The sequence below is a fragment of the Nicotiana attenuata genome, chromosome 5 (genome assembly GCF_001879085.1).
Source record: "Nicotiana attenuata strain UT chromosome 5, NIATTr2, whole genome shotgun sequence".
Classification (NCBI taxonomy): domain Eukaryota; kingdom Viridiplantae; phylum Streptophyta; class Magnoliopsida; order Solanales; family Solanaceae; genus Nicotiana; species Nicotiana attenuata.
In genome coordinates, this window is record NC_031993.1 from 47,225,954 (window position 1) to 47,231,269 (window position 5,316).

The 5,316-nt window shown below is 35.8% G+C and overlaps 1 long non-coding RNA gene across 1 annotated transcript; it reads right to left on the bottom strand.

Moving 5' to 3' along the window:
* Positions 565–3,872, bottom strand: LOC109226386. The gene is made up of 3 exons (XR_002068046.1): positions 3,707–3,872; positions 3,535–3,619; positions 565–769 (listed from the first exon to the last, which is right to left on the bottom strand). It is a non-coding gene; the product is annotated as an uncharacterized LOC109226386 (long non-coding RNA).

A 5,316-nucleotide genomic window follows, 5' to 3' on the forward strand; every position in this document is an offset into this window, starting at 1 on the left:
GCTGCTAAATCTAATCCATAACGGCTAATTATACTGCTTTAGCAACCATTTTTTATAGCTGTTAAATTTAAAATAATTGCCGCTAAAAGTTCACATCATTAACGGCAATTATTATGGCTACTAAATCCAATCCATAATGACTAATTATTCTCCTTTAGCATCCATTTTTATAGCCGTTAAATTCAAAATAATTGCCGCTAAATGTTCACATCTTTAGCGGTAATTATTTTGTGGCAATTAAAATGGTCATAGTATCACTTCTGAAAACATATTAGTTTGCCATTTTAGTGGCTAATATGTTTAACTAAATTGCCGCTAAAAGTCAATATTTTTAACGGCAATTATTTTACAGCAATTATAACAGTTGCAATATCCCTTGTAAAATATCTTAATTTGCCCATTTATCGTCCATTTATATAGCTGGTATATCCAACTAAATTAGCGCTAAAAGTCACAAGCGCTAATAGCAATATTGTAGCCACCATTAATAATAGTTACTACATTTATCCAAAATATGACCCAAATAAGAAAATATATTAATATTAAGTTTAAAAAAACATAATATATCTCATTAAATCTTAACAAATTAAAGGAAGCACCAATCAAAAATATTGATGTCACAATAACTAAACTTATATTGTTTGAACTAAATAGCTAATGTTATTATATAACTAATCCAGACGAATGATGGTCTTCAAACGATTTTCGCAACTTTTCATCATTATGAAATCTTCCACCCGCTGAATTATCGAGCATCAAATTGTATGACCTAAAATTATAAAATAATTGTATCAAAAGATAAAATACAATATGAAAAAAACATCTTCAAAATTCTATCACTGTCACGATTCATAAACAGAAAAAACATTTGTATTAACAGAACAACCATCAAGCAGAATAACCACAAAATGCAAAAAATTTAAGCTGAAAACAGTCACCAAAAACTGCAGAAATTGCTGAAACAGTGCATATATCAGTAACAGGAATAATACAGATTTTATTTGCTCTAATGCTAGTCCAAAGCTTCAGGTTTCAGCAGCTCACAGATGTAGAAACAATGCTGATTTTACAGTCCAAACTGTGCAGGTTTTGCTGCTCAAATTTTGCTACCATTGAGAAATTTTCAAAGTTCATCAGTCAACCTAGAGTCTCTTCACTGGCTATACAAGAATGACAGGCTTTTCACTATGGCTGAAGCATCTTCTAGGAATAGAAACTGGCTTCAGTCAATCCCCATGTTTTTTTAAAAAAATTCGAATAAACTTATTTGAGTTATACTTCACTCTGAACTGAAGGGCACAATTAAGCTTGTCTTCCAACCTGCAGAAGAAGGATATGCTGGTGCCTCCTATATGTTAGAAGAAGGTGCATTAGATGGGTTTAAAGCAATATTTGGCTTGCATGTCTGGCCATTTATGAACGTAGGCACTATTGGTTCGAAACCTGGTCCTATTATGGCTGAATCGAGCAGGTTTACTGCAGTAGTGCAAGGGAAAGGCGGCCATGCAGCAATACCACATAAAACTAGGGATCCAATGTTGGCTGCTTCTATGGCAGTTCTTGTACTCCAACAACTCATTTCTCGAGAAACTGATCCTCTAGAGCCTAGGGTATTTATCGCTCTGTTTCCATTTAGTTACAATATAGGTCTGCTTTTTGTTTAGAATTCTAAATTTCAAGCAGAATGGTCTAAAGATCCCTGTTGATTTGCAATTATATGCAGGTTGTCTCTATTACCTTTGTAGATGGTGGTCAAGCTTGAAATGTAATCCCTGCAAGTGTAAGGTTTGGTGGAGCCTTCCGGTTCATGACATTAGAAGGATATTCCTATCTTAAGCAGAGGATCAAAGAGGTATGCATAAGGGTTTTGCGAGGGGACCAAGTCCCTCCGCAACTTCTAGAGAACTATCCGATCTTTTGAGCTTCTACAATCTATATAAACTGTAGCCTTGCTAACTTCACCTATATCAGTCAATAGAAGAGTCAAACGATAAATCTACAACTTGTGCTTTACGCTTTTCAGAATAAATTCTTCCACATTACCTATAGTCCAGCTTTTTAGTAATATCTTGTTGGGTATGTATAAAATGTTATAGTTGATGAGTAACACTAGAAATACTTGCTACTCACAGATCATTGAGACTCAAGCAGGAGTAATATCTTCTGGATAAGCATTATTCCTGTATGTATATGTGGCAACAAATTTCAAATCACTAACAAAGATGGAGTCTTTTTAGTTTATTTTTTAACTGCGGATTATTTTTAATGTTCTCTTCTCTGAATTGGAATTATAAATTCGCTTAATATACCTTATCCAAAATTTCTAGTTATAGCTCAAGTTTGTAATGCTAAAAGGCAGGTTATTGTTTACACATCCAAGTTGTGTAAGACTCTTATCCAGGTCTTATCCCTTATGCTTTCAACTAATGGGTTTCCTAAAGCTTTTAAGAATTTCAGAGCTACAATTTGCTTTTTTATTGTTACCAACTACCATTATTTCCAAGGGATTTAAAGCTTTAAAGCAAACTGTTAAGATTTACTATAAGCTAGGGAAGTACAAGGAAATGATGGATGCTTATCGAGAAATGTTGACCTACATAAAATCAGCAGTGACACGGAACTATAGTGACAAGCAGGAGTAATATCTTCTGGGTTCTATTCCCAGAAGATGGCAACTGCATTTTTCTTCATTGGGATTGACTGAAGGCAAAAGAGTGAACATTCACCAACTGAAGGACTTGGTTGCACTTGGGATCTGTCCCTTGCTGTTGATAAACACTATAACTTTGACCTCTATAGTACTTAAACCTCAGTGTAACTATTTTAACTCTTAAAGAACACAGCTATAGAGATCTCTTTAGTTAAAGTCTGTTAACCTGTCTTCCCCTATTAGCAGCAGTAGGTATACTTGCTGCTTGTGTAACCTGTTGATCTGCCAATTCTGGCATAGAAACCAATATCTAACTATAATTATTCAAGTCCAAGGATACTTGCTACCATATTTTCCTTCTACTAGCAGCAGTGAAGAAATATTCTCCACTGCTGACTGCTGTGTATTTACGTCTACTGTTTTCCATCAAAGTACAAGCCAAAGATGGTGTATACATTCAGGCATGTTCGACATTCTATCTCACCTTCTTTGAACGGTCTTGTAAAGCATGACCATAACATATTTTGAGCAAAAACAATGTGTTACACCAAGTGCTACAACTGACCTTGGAGCTTCTATGTTCTCAATATACAGATGGTTTAGAATTCTGACATATCACATGTTCTTATGGCATCACAATATCAGTAAGAAAAAGCTCACAATATGGTGAAGGGTGGAACATGGTAACCTCTAGAAAATCACCTACAAAGAAGGTGGAATCACCAAAACAACAGAAAACAACTGCTCGACGAAATGCCACTAGCAGTAAGAGAAATATAAAAGCAAGAAGCATCCAAGGTAAGCCTAAATAAAACAACAAATTAATAAAAATTGAAGGAGGAAAACTCAAATAATAGCGACAAAAGGACAAAGATGAGTAGTACCATGAGAAGGTTGAGCATTTTCAGCAACACTAAGCATCCTTGATGTTTGTGGTACTCGTTCATGTCCACTATTGGCATCAGGGATCTAATAAATATTAACATGTTAGATAACAATACTTTTATATGATAAGAATTTCATTAAAAATGTCTAAAGCTTATGAAATGGAGTTACCTATTCACCTGAGGTGCCATTGCTACTTTGAGGCATAGATGCATCAGGAGCATATTTGCGCATGAGTTGTCTCATTTGGAGTAATTCTGATTGCATCATCTCCTGATTTTGTTTCATCATATTCATTTCTTCATTTTGTTTCTCCTTTAACTCGATTATCTTCTGTTCTAACCAATTTGTTTTTAGCTCTTTTGTTTATTGACCGCCAATTTAACTAGTTCTAAAGCTAAATAAAATATTTTGCTGTTATAAACAGATCATAGTCGTGATTTTCTACACGACTACATGATGTCCGGGCTTGGGAAAAGGATGTATAGGTAACAATTTTCTACAGTTTGCTAATTGTTAACATCCTATTAACTTCTTAGCATGAAGAAGTTGTTTTAGCTCACATAAAATTTGGCACATTAGAAGTAAGGCATTCTCCCCTGCTGGAACTTGAGCTGACAACCGCCTTTTGGGCCAGTCGAAAAGTTCAGTTGTTCAACTGTGAGCAGACATATGTTGAACTATAGGAAGAACGGATAATTCCCTTGATTGGATCTGTATCTGAATTTTGAGTATACAAAATCTGTGTTTTGTCATTGTACCCTTCCCCAGATGTAACAAACAGATGCTTTTTTGACACATTCAAGCGAACAATGATTATTTAATGAACACAACAGTTTGTTTGAAGGCGACATTCATCTTCCTCACATCTTTTCTGCTTTTACTAGAGTACTGTACGCAGTTCTAACCCATTTTGTTGTACTCCCATGTTTTCCTATTAGATAGTTTCTGTTAACATTTAACATCTATATGTTAAAGTTCACCTCTCATGCTTTTGCCAATGAGGACAGATCTTATTATTGCGTCCCGCATCTCAAAATGTTAAGGACTTTCAAAGAATGAAGAAATGTAAAACTGGAACTGATCAAAGATTTCTTGAATTGAGATCATACCCTAAACATGGATAATAAGAGAAAGTTGAATGTAAATGCAGTTTACATCGAATTGGGTTTATACATTATTCAGATTCTTTCACCAAACCCCGTAATCCATCATTTCCCCCTCTTTACAGTTGAGATTTCAATTGAAGGTGCCAACATTTTCTACAATTCAGATCAAAACATGGACCTAAACGATTTTGCGTTGGGGTGAAACCAAAAATTTCAATTCCATTTTGACCTCTTATGACAATAGCCAAAGCTAAGACTCGATATTTGTGAAAGGAATTGGAAGATACAAAGCTGGATATTCCAAGATATAATCGTTTTGGGGGTGGATATATTTTTTGATTGAGTGGGGTGGGGGGGAGGGGGTAGGGGGGAGGGGGGTAGTGGTGGGCTGGAGATAGGATTAATCGGGGAGACTGTCACACCTCCCTTTTTACGCCACACCTGTGAGGGTGTAAAGGAGTTTTTCCAATTAAAGGACAGTCGGAACGGGATTTATTATTAACATTCAGAGTCGCCACTTGGGAGATTAATGGTGTCCCCAAGTCACCGGTTGAATCCCGATCCGAGGAAATTATGACTCTGTTAACAGTCCGCGAACCAGAACTCCGAGTAAGGAATTTTGTTAACCCGGGAGAAGGTATTACGCATTCCCGGGTTCCGTGGTTCTAGCAC